The sequence below is a fragment of the Gordionus sp. m RMFG-2023 genome, chromosome 1 (genome assembly GCF_954871325.1).
Source record: "Gordionus sp. m RMFG-2023 chromosome 1, tfGorSpeb1-WG-v2, whole genome shotgun sequence".
NCBI lineage: Eukaryota > Metazoa > Nematomorpha > Gordioida > Chordodea > Parachordodidae > Gordionus > Gordionus sp. m RMFG-2023.
Window position 1 is genome coordinate 14,297,613 of NC_088775.1, and position 21,695 is coordinate 14,319,307.

A 21,695-nucleotide genomic window follows, 5' to 3' on the forward strand; every position below is an offset into this window, starting at 1 on the left:
TTTATTTTTACAATATATAACATTAAAGATAGAGTTATTTGTATTTACACGCATGGATAGATTAAAAAAAAACTTTTTTTTTAATCGGCGTAAAAAAAAATGTGATATATAAAAACAAAATATTAAGAGTAAATCAATCAATCATTCATAATAATCATGTTTTTATTGGTAAATAAATAATCGTTATCATTTTTATTAGTAAATAGAAATTATATATTTTATTTTACAAACTTATTCAACCAATTAAAGGTAAAAAATGGGGGAAAAATTTTTCACAGATAAGGGTTGCCAGGTAAATATATTTTTATTATGGTTGATTTTCGTAAAAAAAAATTCTCCGGCCGAGTTAGAATGGAAACTAATCCAAGGCTGAAAAATTTATGCATTTATTCTTCAATTATTTATTAAAAAAAGGGTTTTTCAAAAGATAATGTTTATATATTTTATACAAATTAGTTAATATGGTGTGGCCGTTATTATATAAAATCCTATACTTTTATTAGTTATCAAATTAAATTTAAGTAGAGGATTCCAATAGAAAGAAGGAATTGAATTTCTTTATTGAAATTTCTCTTTTATATGATACTTTTATATCAAAAACATGATTTTTGAAAACAATTTAAAATGTGTGAGTTTTTATGGTGTATTTGAGAATTATAAAAATCTGGTAAATTAGTAGTGTCGTTAAACGGCTCGTTTTGAGTCGATTTTTAAAAACGGCTAGCTCAATATTTTAGCCACAAAAATATTGTCCAGGTCCTAAAATTTTTTGTACCATATATGGGAAAAATTTTCAGGCTTATGTAAATACAGTTCTGGATAAAATATTGAGTTAGCCGTTTCTAAAATCGACTCAAAACTAGCAGTTTAACAACACTATAAATTAGTTGTATGTGATAGATTTCGACTTTTCTAAAAAGAAATTGTTGTAGTCTGATAGTCAATATGGTAGACCTGGCAACCTTGTCACAGAATAATAAATTAAATTACTAGTTTTGTTAGAATATGAATTGATTCTAACAATTAAACTCATTCTATAATTTGCCTCTATCTTTAATCCAGTTACTACTTATGCCATAGACTTACAAAGCTCCATCTTTGTTTTAGTCCAACAAAGAACTTTTATCAGGGATCAAACTAGTCCTTCTTTCTTCATTATAATGCTATTAACAGAGTTTTAACTATTCACAAAATGTAACTTTAGGAAATCGTTAATTTTAAATATAGAAATTACGTAAATGAATGGATGATATGTGTAAGATTAAAATTAATATGTTATTCTGATTAAAATGATTATTGAGCATATTTCTAACATGTAATTATCGGGCTTCGACTCCGATAAAATAGTACAATGCCCTACCCAAGTCTCTGGCTAAGCTTTTGATAGTCTACAGTACCGTTTCTCAAAAGGGGAGATTCATACCACCAAACAATTTCGATCGCGATATTAAGCTGGATTGAATGACACTTATTCCATTTATTAACAAAATTCTTCTAGCTATAAACGTGTTAATTCGCTCATCCTTTTAACTCCAATTCAAGTGTGGAAATTAATAAATATAGTAACATTCCTAATATCAGACACATTGTTTCCGACACAATCGGTATATTTGAATCCAAAGACCTGGATTTTTTTTAAAGCATTGTCAAAACAATGCATTAATATTATCACTTTGGAACAAAGCCTATCAAATGATGGATTTTGAAATTTAATAATTGTGTTAAAGATACCGATAAATACTATCTTGTTTAAAGAAATTGTTATACCTTCTATTTTTCACCGGAATACTTGAAAAAAAAAATAGGCAAAGGAGAAACGAGCTGAATTTTGTCGTAATAACGATATATGCCCAAGCTAGTTAAAAATATGCGAACATGTAAGGATAAGGAGTAGGATCAAAGGTTTAAGAGTTATAGGATAAGGCCAACTTCCTCTTCTAATTTTATTCCAACTAATAATAATAAAAATCTCTAAAAAAATAATTTTATGAAATAAATATATTGATAATTTCGCAACACCAATTAAATGTTAAATTGTTCATTTTCTATAATGCAAAGTAAATGAAATTATTTCAATCTAAAAAACAGCATTTAAAATGCTCACGAGATATTTACTCAGTAAAAATTTGTTAAACAGTGAATATGTAAGGATTGAAAATGTAGTAACCGAAAGATAAGATAAAAATAAAATTTGACCCTTATTTGAATAAATATAAGTTGGAATATATTATAAATTTTGCAATTCGAATTCCCATTTTCTATAAATCAATTGAAACAGGGACCATGAATATGGGAGAATATATATATATATCTAGTAAATTTATTAATAATAGTAGAATTAGGAAACACAAAAATGAACATTACAATAAATAATGCAAAATTAAGAAAGCCTGGACAAGAATATCCAATTTTCGAATACATTAGGTCTGCACTTCATGGAATTAGTTTGCCTTTAAAGGTTCTAGCAAATAAAATATTTGCCAATTTAAATTTTAATGGCAAAAGCCCAAATTTTTATAAATATGTAAAATTCAAAATTATTTTAACATTTAAGGAAAAACAACCACTTAAAGTGAAAGATAGGATTATTTCCTTAAAGTTGTCTAGCCCCCCCCCCATCTCTTTGGACAATGATAACTAAAGTCTGTTAAAAAATTAGGATATTTATAGAGATAAGAGATTAAATCTTCTTGATAATGAATTTTTTTTAAATAATCTTGCACATCTATACAATTATTATAAGTTATTTTTACACAAATAGAGGAAGTCGAAGCGGACAAATCAAACTTATCTGACGTTCCTTAAATATTTATTTATATTCCTACGGAACGAAATTATAGAGATCACAATTTATATAAAATATGAATTTTTTTTTGTTGCCAGGAACTCTTAAACTAACTCAAATTATTGTTAGATTTAATTGAAATGACAAGGATTAGATGTATCGATTTCTGGATACCTAGATTTTGATGTTGCGGGGAAAATGACAAATTGCTCGATTTTAGAGATCTTGAATCGTTTCAAACGGATAATAAATTAAATAATTTAAATTACATCATACTTTAATAGCATAAATCTATTTTTCATATAACATAAAAAAAAATCAATATTGAACTGTATAATAATTTTTTAATGAAAATTTTCCGTTTTTCCCCGTTATTTACAGGGAAATTTCCCTTAATTATAGTTTCCCGGGAAATTTACATCCCTACTAATTAACTAAATGTGAAAATTTTAACATATATTTATGTTCAACCAATATATAAATTGTTTTTAAAGATTTCTTAATAAATTGATATTTGTATTTTTTTGTATTAAACTCTGCCCCGTCATCTAAAATTGTTTATTGGGCAAATCAAAGCAATTATGATTTGTATTAATATTATCGCTCAGTTGAGGAAAGCGAAGCTAGATATCAATCCTAGATCCCAGTCTTTTTGCTTTATTGAATCTGGTTGTTGTGTATTTGGTATTGATGTTCCAAAAATTTAAGGCTTCGTTTATCAAAATATCATTATCAATTGAAATGATTTGGGAAATAATGTGTTTTATAGATTTTGTAGGGTATAAAAGAAACTCAAACTAGGACAATAGTTAGCGCAGATGTTGCCCGAAACCTTAATATTTAGTAACTCTTGCATCATTCTTAAAATTTTGTTTATATTCTTTTGAAATAAACGACAGAGCCTGAGATTTTTAAACAATATTAAATTTGAGGAATTAAAATGACATTTTTGAGGATAGAATAAGCTTGATGAATGGGTAATTTATTTAAAACTAATGAGGAATAATGATTGTACAATTGTTATTACAAAATTCATTATTTTATAAAATATTAAAGAAATAAAATACTTGTTATATTTTGCATTAATTCCAGTAATACACAATAGCGTCACTAGCCTTTACAATATCAGGGGGCTCAACTAAAAAATTATAAGGGAGGCTTTGCCCCCATACCCTCTATTTTGCGGGACTTCGGCCGGGTTTTATAATATATTTTACTTTTTAATTGAAATTTGCAAACTCTGAACAGCTAATTCTTAGCAATCTACATGACAAAAAGTTATGAAACTAATATAATGTTGTGATACCATTTAAGACAATGTTTTATAGAATGGACTAGTAAGGAAAAATTTATAGGCTTTACCAAATCAATAATTCTTTAAGAGAATATAAACGACTAGTCTAAATCATAGAACTATATCACTTAGATGTTATAGAAGCTAGATAAGTAATCGAGAAAATTGTTGTGAGATATTAATTTCTAAAAGATTATCTTCCAGTTTTAATGGTATATAAACGACTAGACGTTTAACCATTGTTGCTCATCTATATTATGCAATCAAATGCTCTCAGCAGCAGGAGTAATAATCGTAAATTATATAGCCACATAAATAGTAGATACTGGTTAATTTGCAGTCATAGCATGTCACTCACGATGTAAACTTTTATCAGTGTTTATTATGTTAGATATATTTAGACCTTTTCATATTTCATACCTTTTTATTCTAATAATTGTCAACATCACTATTGTAATTTTTTTAATGTCAATCAGGATTTTGATGAATTTTTATTTTCTACTATTTTAAAATCATAATTATATTGACGCCATTTTAGAATTCAATCAATAAAAAATCTAAAATTCCAAAAGTTACCATAATTTTACATATTTTTAAAATGGATACATCGACGAAATGTTATTGATAGGAAGATAATTTGATAATTTAAATATTAAAGTAGTCGATGAGATTATTAAAAACAATGACAAAGTTGTTAATTATTTAAGTAACGATAAAAAAATAATAATAAATAATATTAATGATAATAATTTTAATTATAGAAATCAAAATAATCTTATAATTCTAATAATAATTATACGCCTCAATTTTCAAATAATCAGAGATTATTTTAAAATAGTTTTCCTAGATATAATATCAGAAAAGAAAATAAAACAATAGGAACAGAAATTCTAACAATAATTTTAGAAGCAACAACAATAATAACAACTATCAGTTGTACCAGAAAAACAGCTATTTTTTTTTCCTTTTTATCTTTCACCTTTTCTGGTGTTAAGCTCCTTTAATATCAATCTCCACTTTTTTACTCATGCTATCTATTTTTTATCTAATTTATATTTCTAATTCTGATCGATTCCATTTGTATCTCCCACCGGAGTATCGAATTCGAGGCCAAAGTATCTTGATCTCTCACCGGTGAGTCAAATCAATATCGACAGATATCCCACCGGAGTATTCCTCACGCTGAAGTATCAAATCGACAGATATCCCAATCTTGATCTCCCACCGGAGTACCAATTCCGATGGATCTCCCACCGGAGTATCGTTATCAAGTCCATTGTAACTTAGTAGACATTGAGCTCGAACGTCCCCCGTGGTCACCATCATTCTAGTGCTGGCCAATAAATCGTTATCATTTCACCCACGAGTTCAGCTGGTCGTCTTTGGTTTATTGGACAAGTATCCTAGCACCCGGCTGTCCAAGCCTGTCGGTAATCGTAGTGGCATTTCCTCAGCTCAGAAATTTAACATATCATATGTCTATACCCATCCGTCATCGAAGAAAAACCAGAAATTTTTTAGTTCCTTACCCGGATTGAACCCGGGACCTTCGGTTTTCAAGCATACATCATACACCACTGGACCACCCCGGCGACAACAGCTATTGGCAATATGATAATAATTCGAATAACTATGGTAGAAACAAACATGGCGTGATAATAATCAAAGAAAACATATACAATACGATGACCAAGACCGACAACAATAATAATTGCAATATGAACATTGAAGAAATAATAGAAGACAAAGTCGATACCACCAAGGGCAACAATGATTTTGATTTTAATGTTAACAAGTTGACTGAGAATATTTACAATGATGATGACAGTGCTTTTATGGTAACTCTAATTTAAACAACATTACGGCGGCAATGCAAATTGATGCGGGATCAAGATTAACAATTATAACTCGTGACATAGCTAAGTTAGGCTTATCAGAAATTTAAAAAATTTAAATTACAGTTATCAGCTTATAATGATAATCAAATCAAAGTAATTGATACAACTCAGATCAATGTAAATTTTCACGGTATCGCAAAAAAATTACAGGCCGTGACTGTTGAATCAAGAAAAGGCGCATTATTAGGACGTTCGTGGATAAACGGCTTTAAAAATATTTTAAACAAATTTGTGGGAAAAATAGATGTAACTATGATGACGAAATTAAAAAACTTATTAAAAACTGTTAATCCAAAATGAATAAAAGACTAATCAATCAACAAACCAATCAACATAGCAAATATCAAGCTTTATTTAAGGAAAGACGCCCAACCCAAAATTATACCACAAGACGAATACCTTATGGAAAAATTGATGTTGTGGGTAAAGAACTTAAGAGATGGATACAAGGAAAAATCATCGAGCCGATAAAAGATGTTCAATGGGAAAGTCCTATAACCGCCATCTACAAGGAAGGAAGTATAAGGCTCTGCGCCGATTTTAAGGACACAATTAATGTTGTTAAACGGCTCGTTTTGAGCCAATTTTTAAAAACGGCTAGCTCAATATTTTTATCCAGAAGAATATTTCGTAAGTCTGAAAATTCTAGGCAATATTCTTCTGGCTAAAATATTCACGATCAATCCAGCTCTATAAGATTTTAGATTTCCACTTCCACTAGAAAATGATTTAATAGCTAAACTTTCGGGAGGAAATAAATTTACCAAGATCAATTTTAAAAAATGCGTTCTTGCAGATTCCTTTTGATAAAAGCTGCAGAAATCTTTTGACGATAGCCACACACAAGGGTTACTATCAATTTACTAGACTTCCTTTTGGGCTAAAAACTTCATCTACAATTTTTCAACAAACGATAGATCAAATGTTTAATGATATGAAAGATGTCATATTTTACAGTAATAATTTACTTAGAACTGGAAATAACGACGAAACTCATTTAAATAACATTAAAAAAAGTTTTTGAGAGAATTATAAAGTATGGTTTAATACCTAATTTTGCAAAATTTATTTTTCAAAAGTGAAATTCATTTTTTGTGTCATAATATTTATGCAAATGGTATACACCCTAATCATGACAAAATTAAAGCAATAATAAACATGCCAGAACCAAAATCAGCCGCTGAACTATCAGCATTCTGAGAATGGTTGGCTACTACAGAAAATTTAACAACTTTGCAAATATTGGAGATCCTCTATACAAAATAGTTAACAAAGAAAAATGGACGTGGGATTTAGAACACTCTAAAAGTAAGACGTTGGCTAGTCTTCCTCAAAATAATTTAATGATATACCCCTTTTAAATATTTCTCAAAGTGACAATGATGAAGTTGTTGCAAATTTTGCTATTAGGGATGATCTATTGGATATGCCTATTAACTTTAACTACGTGATGAAACATTTAAGGACGTAGAAATATCGCAAGTCATCATGATATAAAAACAACGTACCTATAAAAAACAAGATATATAAAAATATTGAATTAACTAAGTATTATTAAAGATTGTCTTTACAAGAACAACAAAATCATAGTTCCATCAAGTAAGAGAAAAAACGTGCTGCAAATATTACATTGAGGTCATTTGGGAGAAGGAAAAAATTAAATCCTTAGCCAAAGATTATATGTGGTGATCCGGTAAGAATAACGACATAGAGAGGGAAGTAAAAAGTTGTGACGATTGTAATGCATATTCTGACAATCCAAAAAATATGCAAAAATCATGGGTTGAGGCAACTAAACCTTTTGAAAGGTTTCATATAGATCATGCAGGTTCGTTTTTCACAAAAAATTGATTGATAATAGTTGATGCCTCTAGTAAATTTCCAATAATAATTCCTGTCAAAGACATCACAACAGAAAATAATACTGAAGGAAATAAACCATCTCGTTATTCGGAATACCAGAAACTATAGTTACTGATATACTAACTTGGCAAATCATCTTTTCGAGAAATTTTGCAACGATTATGGCATAAACATCTACTGACTTCCGCATATCACCAGCTGTCTAGTGGCTAGGTGGAACGTAGGTGAGAAGGTTCAAAATGCACATGAAAAGGAACATAAATATTGATTTAGATATTGCACTTGATAAATTCTTATTTAATTATAGAAACACATTAAATGCTGCAACAGAAGTGGCTCCAAAAGAATGTTTAATCGCGATATTAGAATTCGATGGGAATTACTAAAACCTTTGAAGGAAAACGATGATAAAGATAATATAGTATTACCACAAAATAGAACTAAGGATTCGATGGGACTTACTAAAACCTTTAGAGGAAAACGATGATAAAGATATTATAGTTTTACCACAAAATAGGTCGGAGATTTTATTTGGCAGAAATACAAGGTGATGACAAATGGGACAAAGGAGTTATCACTCATAAAGAAAGTGATATGATGTTTAAATTAAAAAAGGTTAACACTTAGATTAAATAAGAAAAAGAATATGTAATGATAAGATGTCATAGAATTCGACTCAGAACCAATGATACCTATACTAAGATTTATTTTATGGAGAGGGGGGGGGGGTGAGAGTTGTCACAGATAAAAATATTGTAAATATAAACATATTAAGACCAACTTCTATACCTATAAGAATAATACAAAAACCTGTTTGACTAATAGATCATGTAATGTAACTTAACTTAATATATAAAAGTAATAATAAAATACACAAAAACGCGAATTTAAATTAAACATTAAAAACATGATATAATAACCTTATTGATTTATCATTCCAATATATTCTATAATTCGTTTATTTGATTTTAAATTCTATTCAATAATTCTGATAATTCATTTATTCTATTATCCACTTCGATCAATTCTTATCAAACCGAAACGAATATTATCGATTAGGTTCAGGTTCGGATAAAATAAAGGCTCAAGGTTTTGTAAAAAATAAAATATCGGTTCGGTTAGAACCTCTAAAACCCGGTTTGAACATTTTTGTATTCAAACCTATATTCGAATTATGTATAGAGAAGAATACATCATTAAAATAAAAAACACATACATAGAACCTTCATTTTTATTAATTGCACATTATAAAATAATATTTAATTTATAATAACAAATAAATATCAATGATTAATTTTAATATGAACAATATTTAACTTTATTTACTTAAAAATTTTTTATTAAGCCGCACAATTAATATATTTTCAGGATTCGTCTCACTCAAATTACATCTTTAAGGAAGTATAAATTTAATTGTTGAAAAACATCTTTCCACACCATAGGCGTAGTAAGGATTTTCCTAAGGGAGGGGAATTAAAAAATTACTGGGGGCTTTGCCCCCAGATTCCTTTTGGGGCGGGTTTCCAGAGTCTATTAATAGTCATAAAATATTTTTACAATATAGGAGGTTAATTTTAATAAAAAAAATAAACCTTAGTTTATATAAAATATAATAAATTACTTGTATATACATCAGAGACCTGCAGGCCCGGCCCTACGCCCAACCCGGGCCGGGCCGTATTTTAAATTTTTTAAAATTTTTTTAAACATATCCGGGCCGGGCCTAAAAATTTTTTTTTTAAATATATCCGGGCTGGGTCTTAATATTTTTTATAAAAATTTTTACATTATGAGTTAATGGTTATAAGATTATATTATATTATAGTTATGATTAATATAATATTGGGTGATGGTTAACACTACCTAACACCCACAGATCGATCTAATTATTAATTTCCTGCAAATTTATTCAAAGTATTAATATATTTTTTTTATAATTCATATCTAAATTTTTACAACATATTTTACCAAAACAATCAAATAAAGGAATATCTTAAATAAGCCCCAATATTATTCAAGTATTATTAATATACTTTTTTATAATTCATATCTAAATTTTTAGAATATTTACCAAAACAATCAAATAAAGGAATATCATGGCACAAAATACTAATGATATAATTGTTATGTTCTATCCCCCCCCCTTATTTCTTTTATTTTTGTTTCTCCTTTTTTCTTTTAATTTCCCATCTTCTTTTATTTTGTTATGAAATTAATATATTATACCTTATTTTTATATTGCATTTGAAACTGGTTCTTACCAGTTTCATGAATGATTATATCGCGATTAAATAAAAACTTTTTATTTCCCCCTTTGTTTTAAAAATTATAAAGGTGGAAAACAAAACACCATTAATCATTTAATATTTTTTTTTTGTAATAGAATTTCTTTTTTTTAATTGTAATTTCTCTGATTCGAATAAACTTTAAAACTTACGTTGTCCAAGTGATTCCATGACTAAATCGATAAAACCCGGCCCCCTGGATCCAGTCATTGACCATCCCGGATCCCCGATCACGGACTGTATTATTCCCCTTCAGACTGGGGGACCCATCGGTCCAAACTCAACAATAATTAATAAAATTATAAATAATATTTATTCTTTTAGAAATACAAATAATAATTTAAAATCTGAAATATGGGCTAAATTTAACATCATCATAGATGAAAATAAAAAAAACATTGGCTACGTACAATGTAAGAATTGTTCAAGTATATTATCTTATCATGGTACATCACATTTAAAAAGACATAAATGTGATGGTAAATCCATGAAAATTAATAATTTTTTTTACACCTGAAAAACCAACCTATAAATGTAATATAAAATATTTAAAAGAAAAATAGATCATTCCTTAACACTTTGCGCAAAAGATATTAGACCTTTCGAAATGATAGCTGGGAAAGGGTTTCTTGAATTCAGCCAGGCTCTAGTCGATGTTGGGGCAAAGTATGGTAAAATAGATATCAATATCAACTCATTGATTTCACATCCCACCACTCTATCACGCCACCTTAAAGAAAAATGTAATAAAATAAAAAACATTTTGGTTGATACTATTGCCCCAGCAATCAAGAATCGATTTATGGCTGCTTTCACTGATATATGGTGCGATGACCATAAAAAGAACTCGTTTATAACAGTTAACATGCACTAAATATCAGATGACTGGAAGTTAGTGAAGAGAAACCTATTTACCGCTAAATTTAAAGAAGTGTCAAAGACTAGCAAAGTAGTTAAGGATGAACTATTAAAAAAATTTCATAATTTTAATTTTAACACTAACGATTTTATTAATATAATATTTGTTACAGACCAAGGTAAAAATATTATAAAAGCATTGGAGTTAAATGAACGATTAAATTGTTCTTGTCATATATTAAATACAATTTTAAGAAATTCATTTAACTTCAAATATTTGGAAAGTAATGCCCCATTAATAAAATCAACAATAGATAATACTAAAATATTAGTGGGTCATTTAAAACAAAGTAATCAAGATATAGAAGTCCGCTGGAACTCTAAATACAATATTCTCAATTCTGTTTATTCTCAAAATGAAGAAATTATAAAAGTTCTTCAAGAACATGGGGGATCGGAAAAGTATTATATTATAGACTTTCCGATCCTTCAGGATCTAGTCAAAATTCTTAAGAATTTTAACAGAGCTATTGTTGAGTTACAGTCGGACTCTTGTACTCTTTTTAAAGTGGTAATTTGGTATTATGAACTTCTTGAAGTTTGTAATACCCTTCAAAGCGAAAAAGAATAAATAAAATTGATTTTACTTAATATAAAGCATTTTTTAATTGAAAAATTTGTTTTACACAAGTATCATTTTATTTCTCTTTTTCTCTGTCCCAAATTCAAGCAATTACGTATGTAGTCAGGGACAGATCGTAAGATGACGGAAAACTATATAAAAGATTATATTAAATTACAAGAGGCTCAGGAAGTAAATGAAATACCATCGACCAGTCAAATTACGACTGTTGTTAAACAAACTGAATCGTTTTATGACAAATGGGGCGATGGTAATTTTGGTAATATGTCAATACCCGATGATGAATATTATAATTACATAAATAATAGATAAAACATTTAAGGTGGATAATATGTTAGAGTGGTGGGCGGCTCATCAAAGCGAATTTCCAATTTTAGCAAAATTGGCAATTCCTGCTTTAAGTGCAAGCTGTGAGCGGAATTTTTCCACTACTGGGAGAATTCTTGAAGAAAGAAGAAGTAATCTTCAACCTGAAAAGGTAGATATGCTTCTCTTTTTTCATGATAATTTGTGAATTTTTAATATCTTTCTTGAATATAGGGTTTCGTCAATCATGCTGGTTTTTTACTTTGCAAACTGTCAAATATTTATTGCATTTATTATATTTACCTTGAGTCATGAAAGTTTTTAATCCAACTTTCATTATTTTTTTTTACAATATTATATTATACAATTATCTACTTTTGTTAAAAATTTATATTATAAAATAAATTATATTAATATTGTGCAATTAGATTATATTTTCAAAATACTATTTATTATACATGCATTTTTTTAAATAGCGATTTATTTTTATTTTATAAATTAAATAGTAAATTAAATACAATATATTATATTCTCAAAATATTTTCCATTTTTATAAATTAAATATTAGTTTTATTTTTTTAAATGCAATATAAAATATAGTATATGCTCAAAATATTATTACCATTTTTATGAATATTAGTTTTATTTTTATAAATGCAATATAAAATATAGTATATGCTCTAAATATCCATTTTTATAAATAACAGTTTTATAATTTTTATAAATTCAATATAATATTCTCAAAATATTAGCTTTTTACATGTATTTTTTAAATAATAAGCGATAATACTCGCTGAAAAATATGGTAAAATACCTCATAGGTGAAATTTTGTATACACCAGGTCGAATACAATTTTAAAAAATTCCGAGCCGGGCCTGAAATTTTTAAATCCGGGCCGGGCCGTAAAAATTTTTTTTAAAAATTATAAAAAATTTTTTAAAAAATATCCGGGCCTGGCCGGGCCTAAAAAATTTAAAACCGGGCCGGGCCGTGCAAATGGTGCCTCTGCAGGTCTCTGATATACATTAATATAAAAGCATGGTAATAATTTATTCCAAACAAGTATAAGAAATTTATTTATAAAAAGTAAGTAGACATATAGTTGATATTCCTCTATTATATAGGATTAGTTACAAAATACTAGGTAAAATTCCACTTTTACAGACATATTAGACAGTTAGAGAATATATTACAGCTAATATTTTAACAAATTTTACTAATCTATGCTCCTGATAATAAATATTGCAGCAATTTGCATTTAGTTATTTAACGCCATCTATTTATTTTAACTGAAAAATGATATTAAAAATTAATCTTCATATTAATCCTCCCACAATATCTTTAAAAGATATTTTCTGATGTCCTTATCAATATTTTATAGTTTTCGGTTAAACATATAATTCGTTATATTGGTAAAAATTACTTGATTGTCATATGATAATTGATAAAATTAGATATACTGTAAATCTACGACATATAATATTCCACTTTTTGTATTGTGATTTAATTTTTTTATTTAATTTATGACTATATTTTATCAATAGTTTTATAATTCTATTTTACTTTTATTTAAATAAGTTAAAATTACTCACTTTATAAAAAATTATATTTGATATATTATATTATTTAGTAATTTTATGGATATATTATTAATAATTATAATACATTCACTTTTGTCTTAAGACTTATCTTTGGCTTATATTCCATTTCTTACACTTTTTTTTTATATAAATACTTTTTCCCAAAAATGTATAAATTATGATAATTAGTTTAATAAAATAATATCAAATTTTACATTCTTTCTTTCAAATTATTTTTGAGATATATGCATATATTTTTGGGGGTCAGGAAGTGGGGGGAGGACTAAGGGGGATATTTTTTATTAGCTTAAAATGATATTCACAAAAAGTGCTACGCCTATGTTCCACACTAACTTAGGTAGCCGGCACTGCCAGTATGATAATATTCATTTATAATACTACATGTAAATAATTTATATATTGGATTTAATTTGAATATAGGCATTATAAATTATAAGCTTAAAATATTTAAAAAATATTGTAAAATGGCAATATACTAAAGTTTATAAAAATGATGACTGACACTTATCAATCAAATGTGATTAATAATAATCTTTAAAACAATTCGAATATAATTAAAATGTTTGCAATAAGTAATAATTTACACATTATTTTATAAGCATAAAATCATCTCGAAGCGGTTTAGAGGCATTTTAACGGTCGGTTCAGATTCGGCTATAATTTTTTTAGCGCTTTAGGCTCGGTTTAGGTTTGATAAAAAATACCGGTTTTTAGCGGTTTAATGGTTCGGTTCAGGTTAGGTTTAGGTCCCTGATAATAACAACTGAGTACGACAAGTAAGTTAACTAGACGAATTAACGATTGATGAAAAAAACTTACGATAAGGATAACAAGATAACGATTTGGACAAATCAACTTACAATCTCGAAAACGATTTAGACAAACCAACGTATAAGATCAAATACAATATAGACAAGCCAATGATAAAGAATATGACTTATGTAACAACAAGAATAGCAAAAAGGATAAACAACTTGGACAACAAGCTTTCAAAGATAGCTTGCATCAGATTACAGTGTTGTGATGATTTAATGAAACATATTGACGATTAAATTTTAACCGATTCATATACAATGAAAATATTTGCAAAAATAATTAAAATATAGACAAAGCATTATTAAAATTTCTTTTATTATTTCTCTTGTTGTACATTTGTAAAGAATATAATTATATATATTCATGTGTTTAAATGAAATCGTCAATATGTTTCATTAAATCATCACAACAATGTATAGAACTTCTTAGAAGAGAGAGAATGTTAATAGATTCAAATCTGTTTTATTATTTTTTATTCTTATTTTTTGTTTTATTTTGATATAACCCTCCTGTTATTTTTAACTTAGCCATTCAAATTATATAACATATATAATCGAGGATTATATTTTAACTTTTTTTAGATATATAAAAATAAATTTTTCTTAAATTTAACATTATCTATATATAATATATATATAATCAATTTAATAATCTTTTAGTTATGAGATATCAAAATAATAAATAAAACACTTTAGTTATGCGATAATAAAAAAACAAATAAAATCACCGACCTTTAGTTGCATCTGTATTATTTATTATTCTTGGAGAATATTTTTGTATTGCAATCAATGTTGATATACTTCCTTGTCCTGATTTATATGAATGAAATGATATTGATTTATTATTGGATAAAAATAAAACAGGATAGAAAGAAATTTACAAACTAGACATGTTTTTGGAATAAATATTTAAAATTTATTTTAAAAATATAAAAATAAATCAATTACTGTCTCTCAAAATTATTATTTATATATTAAAAAAGTTAAAATAATAATAAAAAAATTGCGGGAGTAATTAAAAAATTGCGGTAGAATTTTGCGGGAGATTTTCAATTGCGGTAGTTTTGTTGGAGAGAGATATCTGCGTGTAAACTAAAAAATTGACGGAGTCTCCCGCTGATGGGGGTGGCATGGCAACCCTGCTCGTTACCCGATAATAAAACTAATTTTAAGTTATGCGATAAAGAAAATAAATTGTTTGAGTTACGCGATAAAGAAAATAAAACTATATGCGAAAAAGTGCCGAAAGAAATAATATTGAAAATAAATTAAACGCGTTATATAAACAATGTTATAAATTTTTGTTTAACGATCTTTAATTATATTAAAAAATTATTACTTCATATCTCAACTTCACGTATAGTTTCTATTGTTTTGCAAAATATCTTATATATAAATTAATTATTAAATTATCTTTCTCTTAGTTTTTTTATTTTTATTTATATCTTTCAGAACTACAATTAATCTTCTTATATTATATAAAGCATAGTTTGAAATTGAAAACTCTATTTTAAATGTATACTTTGTTGAACTCCAACTCCTCCACTGTCTCCTCATCTCTGTCTAGAATATAATCAACATCAATATTGCTTCCACTTTCAACATTGTAAAAAATTCATCTCAAACTCAATATGACTTTCTTCATTATTAAATATCAAATAAGTGGGTAATCTGTTTTAATTTTAAATATACTTAGAGTTTAATGTTTCCTATACTGGTTCGGATCTTAGAAATTTTCTTAGGAAGAGGCATAGTAAATTAAATTTAAAAATAAATAATATAGTTTAGTGATTTTGACTCTGCTAACACAAATCAAAATATTGAATTGAATTGATTTTATTTTAAATTAATAAATGATTATATTTTTTTAATAAGGATTGTAAAATAATTTAAATCAATTTAAGCTTCAACTTTTAATATTCGATTGATATTTAGAAGGGCTGTAAAGTAACGTCATAAAAGTTACATCGTTACTAACGTCCTTATCTTTTTTGAAGAAAAGGAACGCCCCGTTACCTTCTTATAGAGGAAGGTAACGAGTAACGATAACGCGTTTCTTTTTGTTAAATTTTCAGTCGAGTTAATCTAATTAATATTCAATCAAAATTCAAAGTAAATGTTAATAAAATATTATTATTCTATTTTATAATTTATTTTAAGAATATTAAGTTATACTACTTATTTCTTTAGATGAGTATGATTTAACCCTTCCCTGGCACCAATTTGAAAGATATTTTACACCACTAAGGAAAATTAAGGGTACAAAGTCTATTCTTTGTAAATGTAAATTATGTCCCAACGTAAATATTTCAACCTCAATGTCCAGCAGTTCAAACTTAAAAAAGCATATGAAGGTAAAAAGATGAATTATTATATAATTATTTTAAATTTACTTTAATAATAGAATATTAAATCATGGGTATTATAAAATAACTATTAAAATAAGTATTCTTTCATAATATTTTGAAAAGCTTAATAATAAATTAAAATATTAGCAATTAAATTTTACTATTATAGGGCTAGGGACCAACATTAAAAACTCAAGATTAACAATATTTTGGTATTGGTTCAAAATATTATTTTGGGCTTAAACAATATCTTCTATTTCTGTTTTAGTATTGCAATTGGTTTAACTACAAATTGTTAATAAATTTAAAGAATAAAATAGTGATTTTAAAAAATTTTGTTTAAATGATATGTATTTTTAAATAAATATATGGATTAAAAAAAATGAAGCAATATTGTTTTAGAGAACTAAATCTAGATATTTTTCCTGATTCCTTTTTAAATGATAATTCTGAATTTTGAAAAAGATAAGAAATTGAAAAATTATTTTTGGCAATCATAATTTCAATTTTTAATGTTTTCCTTGACAATAAGCTTAGTGAGGGATTAAAAAAGGGAATTAAATTTTAAAAAATATTTTCAATTAATTAAAAAGTTAAGTTATTTTTAATAAATAAATTCAGGAATTAATAATATTTTAATAAAAAAAATTATAGACTATATATTCCTCAAAAATGAAAGAGATTAATGAACATTTGATAGTAATAAAAAAAATTTAAAGCCAATCAACTTCACACTCATTGAGATGCAGAATCCATCTATATCAAAGATAAAAATACCACAATCAGCTGTTGATGAATTAGTTTTTAATTTTGTAATCGAAGAATTACAACCATTTTCAATAGTAGAAAGCACTGCATTTATTAATATTATCAAAAAATTTCAGCCAACTAAAAATGTGATGTCTAGGCCTCACACGTATTAAAAATTAACAAAGCATATAACACAATGGCAAAGAAATAAGTGGATTTATTATGTATACCAAAAATTATCTGTACAACTGTGGATTCTTGGTCAGCTTATAATCGGTATATAAAAAATATATTTTGATTGATAATTGTCTTTTAAAAAGTTCGTATTTAGGGATGTCGGTACACTGGCTACACCCAGACACTCTTGAGAGGTTTTCAGACTGCTTAGCTTGTAAAAGGTTAAACCAAGAACACACATTTGATTATCTAGCGAAAATGATCTTTGAAATTTTTACCACTTAACAAATGCATTCAGGGGCGTCGCTAGCCTTTACAATCTCAGGAGCTCAACTAAAAAAAATTTACCTTCATTTGCGGGCCTTCGGCCCGCTTTTCACGGCCTTCGGCTAATATAATTAATTGGACTTTGTCACAACGACAAGATTGTCATTGTGCATCAAAACCTAAATATAAAAATAGAAAACAAATATATATATAAAAAGGAAATTAATAATAATTAGGAATCACGAAATCATAAAATCAACTTTAATTCTTTATTCAAAATTATAATAGTAAACATCATAAAAAAAATAAAATTAAATTAAAAAATTAAAAGTAAATTTTAGTTAAAATAATAATCCCCTTTTCGCATCATAATTTCTCCATTATATATCCTTTTTCTTTAATCAACATTTACATAGTCTCCCTAGCGAAGAATAACAAGTTCTACATCCCACTTGTTAAAACTGTTAAAGTATGAAAAAATCTACAAATCTCACGCGTTTTTTTCTCATTTACATAGACGGGGATATTTTAATAAAACATTATTTTTGTTTACGATTTGCATAATGCATTTTTTTGTAAAGTAAAACTGCAACAGACTTAATTTCATTCATTGGAAAGTTTTTTCAATAAAAGGGGCTTACCTTTGAATTTATTACGATAATTCCCAGTTAATCGGTCTGCATTTATACGATTATAAAATATTTTAAGTTTTATTAAAAATAAATCATCTAACCGACTCGCATTTTAAAGAATTTATATAATACAATCATATTAATCATAAACTCAAGTTTACCTGATGTATGGTAGTAAACATAATAAGGGTGTTAATTAGACGCTCCAGAAAAACATTATTTATATCTAGATCATCAGATTCCGAAATAAAACTATGACATTAAAGTGAGTTAAATTAAATAATCCCAAACAGGGCCAAATGAACTTCTGTTGCGGCACATTAACTATTAACTATTATAATATTATATGATGTATATTGTAAGTAATGCAAGTTACTAGCTGGAAACTTAATATCTTATCATAAATTTATTTTTTATAAGATCACATTATAAAGGGAGTATAAAAACATTTTTATAAAAAAATATTTTTTTATTATTTATTAGAAAATTTTCCATAGATATTATTGCTGTAAAGAAACATCCCCTCTTCATCGTAATATGACAGACAAATTCAAGCTTTTACTAGGATACATGAAACTTACCAAAGCAAAGCCCCCTTTTCCCCATTGTCTAGATATCTTCCTTTCATCAGCTCATGGTTTTTTCTCGCTGGCTCGGAAACGCTTAGAACCAGCACCAAAAATTGCACACATCATTCTCGCGCCATCAATGTCTTTTTCTATATACAGCGTAATGGTCCATGGTAATAAAATATAAAAACTAATTATTAGTAAATTATTATTAACTGCGAAAAAATATAATAAATTAATAAATTTATCTGAATATATTATAAAACCCTCGTTGAACTTAAGGAATTTTTGGAATTCTTCTTTTCCTTTATAGATTCTGTTGTTATTTATTTCGAATGATCTGATCAGAAATCGATAAAATTATCTATTTTCTTATACAGAGTAAAAATATTCGTAAAGATATTTTGAAAAATAATATAATCTTATTAAAATTTTCCTAGAATCATGCATGGAAAATGTTATATTAATTAATAATGACCTGTAAATCATGATCATGTCCACTAATATACAATGATGCCATATTTTCTTTTAGGCTCGAATTTAAAAATTGGAGAGATTTTGTAGCGCCGTGATAACCGAATGAATATATTGGATGATGTCCAGCCACTACTAAAAAATCTGCGTTGCTAAAAATAATTATCATTTCCTTTTAAATTTTAATAATCTTTGTTATTTATTTATATCATAAACGTCGTAAGACATTTATTTTTGCTAATCATTTAATGTTACATTAAGGACGTCACTATGGGAGGGGATGCAGGGGCTCAAGTCTCCTGATAAATTTGAATAGCCCCCCCCCCTAAATATTTTTATCAATTTCAATAAATTTTATTGATATAATTTTCCTTATAGAATTTTTTTTTTATTTTATCAATCCTAATCAGATAAATATAATTATTAATTAATTTTAAAAATCCGTTTTAAATATTTTGATTTGCTTGTGAGCCATCACTTAAATTTAAAATATCTTCTGTTGCAAAACGAAATCAAATCAACTCAGGATACCAAAATTATTAAATTGTACTGATTTAGATTTAGGCAAATGTAGATAACCCCTTGGGCAGACTAACCTTTTAAAACATTTTTATCATTACAAAATACAAATTAATTTCTAATAGAAGAAAGGAGGGTCCTTAAATTTCTTTATTAAAGAATGTATCGCTTTACTTTTTTCTACTAAAATAAAGCTAAGCATGTTAGATAAATTTTTTTAAATTTATCTTAAAATAAAAATTAAACGAAATTCTGTTTAATATTGTTTATTTATTTTTACTTTAAACTACTGACGATAATTTTATTTCCATCTTAAAAAAATTACAATGATATAAATTTTTGATTACGACAATTAGAAAAATTTCCGCATCTAAAAATTATATACCATGTCTATAAAAAAAATATTTAGATAATAACTGTTTAGGTTAGGTCGGAATGGCCCTACTATGGATAATATACTGTTCTTTGTCTCAAGTAGAAACCATTTTTTGAATCAGCTGACATTAAACTTACTCTTTGCCCTATTATTTTGAATAATTTTAGGGCTTAAGGTCTAAATGAATCACAGGTTGAAACTACTGGAACCAACCATAGATTATTTATGTGGCTCTATTATTTTGTTTTTATGTTTACTGCTCTCATGATGGAGCTGGAGGAAAAGATCTGGCAAAATGATCTACACCCCTGGGGAAGTAGGATCATCTCATCGGGTCTGGTTTGATTGTCAGGACTGAGGTCAGAGAGTTTCAACATGAAAGGAATATTTCTGGATTTCAACGTTCTACTGATGATCGAATTGATAACATAAGGCCTAGATAATCTGCCTTTTGAAAAGGTACAATGCAGAGTATAGTGGCATAGATGTCGATGTTACAATTTCAAAGCCAAATCGAAAACCGATTGTAATTCTAAATTTTTCGTTGGCAAGTAAGAGGCATAAATTAGAACTAAGCATTGTTTCTAATTATTCATAACCTATTTGGCTGAGGCTTGAACTGTTTGATCTAGTAAATGAGTAGTTTGGTGGGTTTAGGTGAAGAAATCGCGCTGAAGATTTTCTTTGAACAGCTTTCGAGTTTAAGTATTTAAACAGAATGCTGAGCCTCTTTGCCTTGTATAATTTGGATATGGGCAGTTTAGAGCGTTTACCAGAGGTCTAAAACTGCAATATGATGTGGATTAAATCTAAGTCTCCAAGCGTGTAACAAAATTTGGCGGCATAGGATGGAAAAATAGAAATATTTAAGGATATAGGGGAATGGGGACTTAACTAAACTTTGGTGGAAGGGCAGATCACATCCAAGAGAGGGATGAGAATTTGATATTTTAAATAGATCCAGAGCTTTTTATGAATGAACTTCTAAAAATTGGCAATGACCCGAAACATGTAAAATTTTAGTAATGAATAAAAAAGGTAAATAAATAAGATAAAATAATAGTCCCGTTATGGGAGTTAAACAATTTATAATTTTTGGTATTTTTATGATTTCATTAAAAGGTCCAGCTGTGTACCATCGTCGAAATATTAAATATTTAATTTAAGGGCCCTATTTGAGGAGATTATTTTTAGGATTATTTGTATGTCCTGGCAGAATAGTGCAGGACCTAGT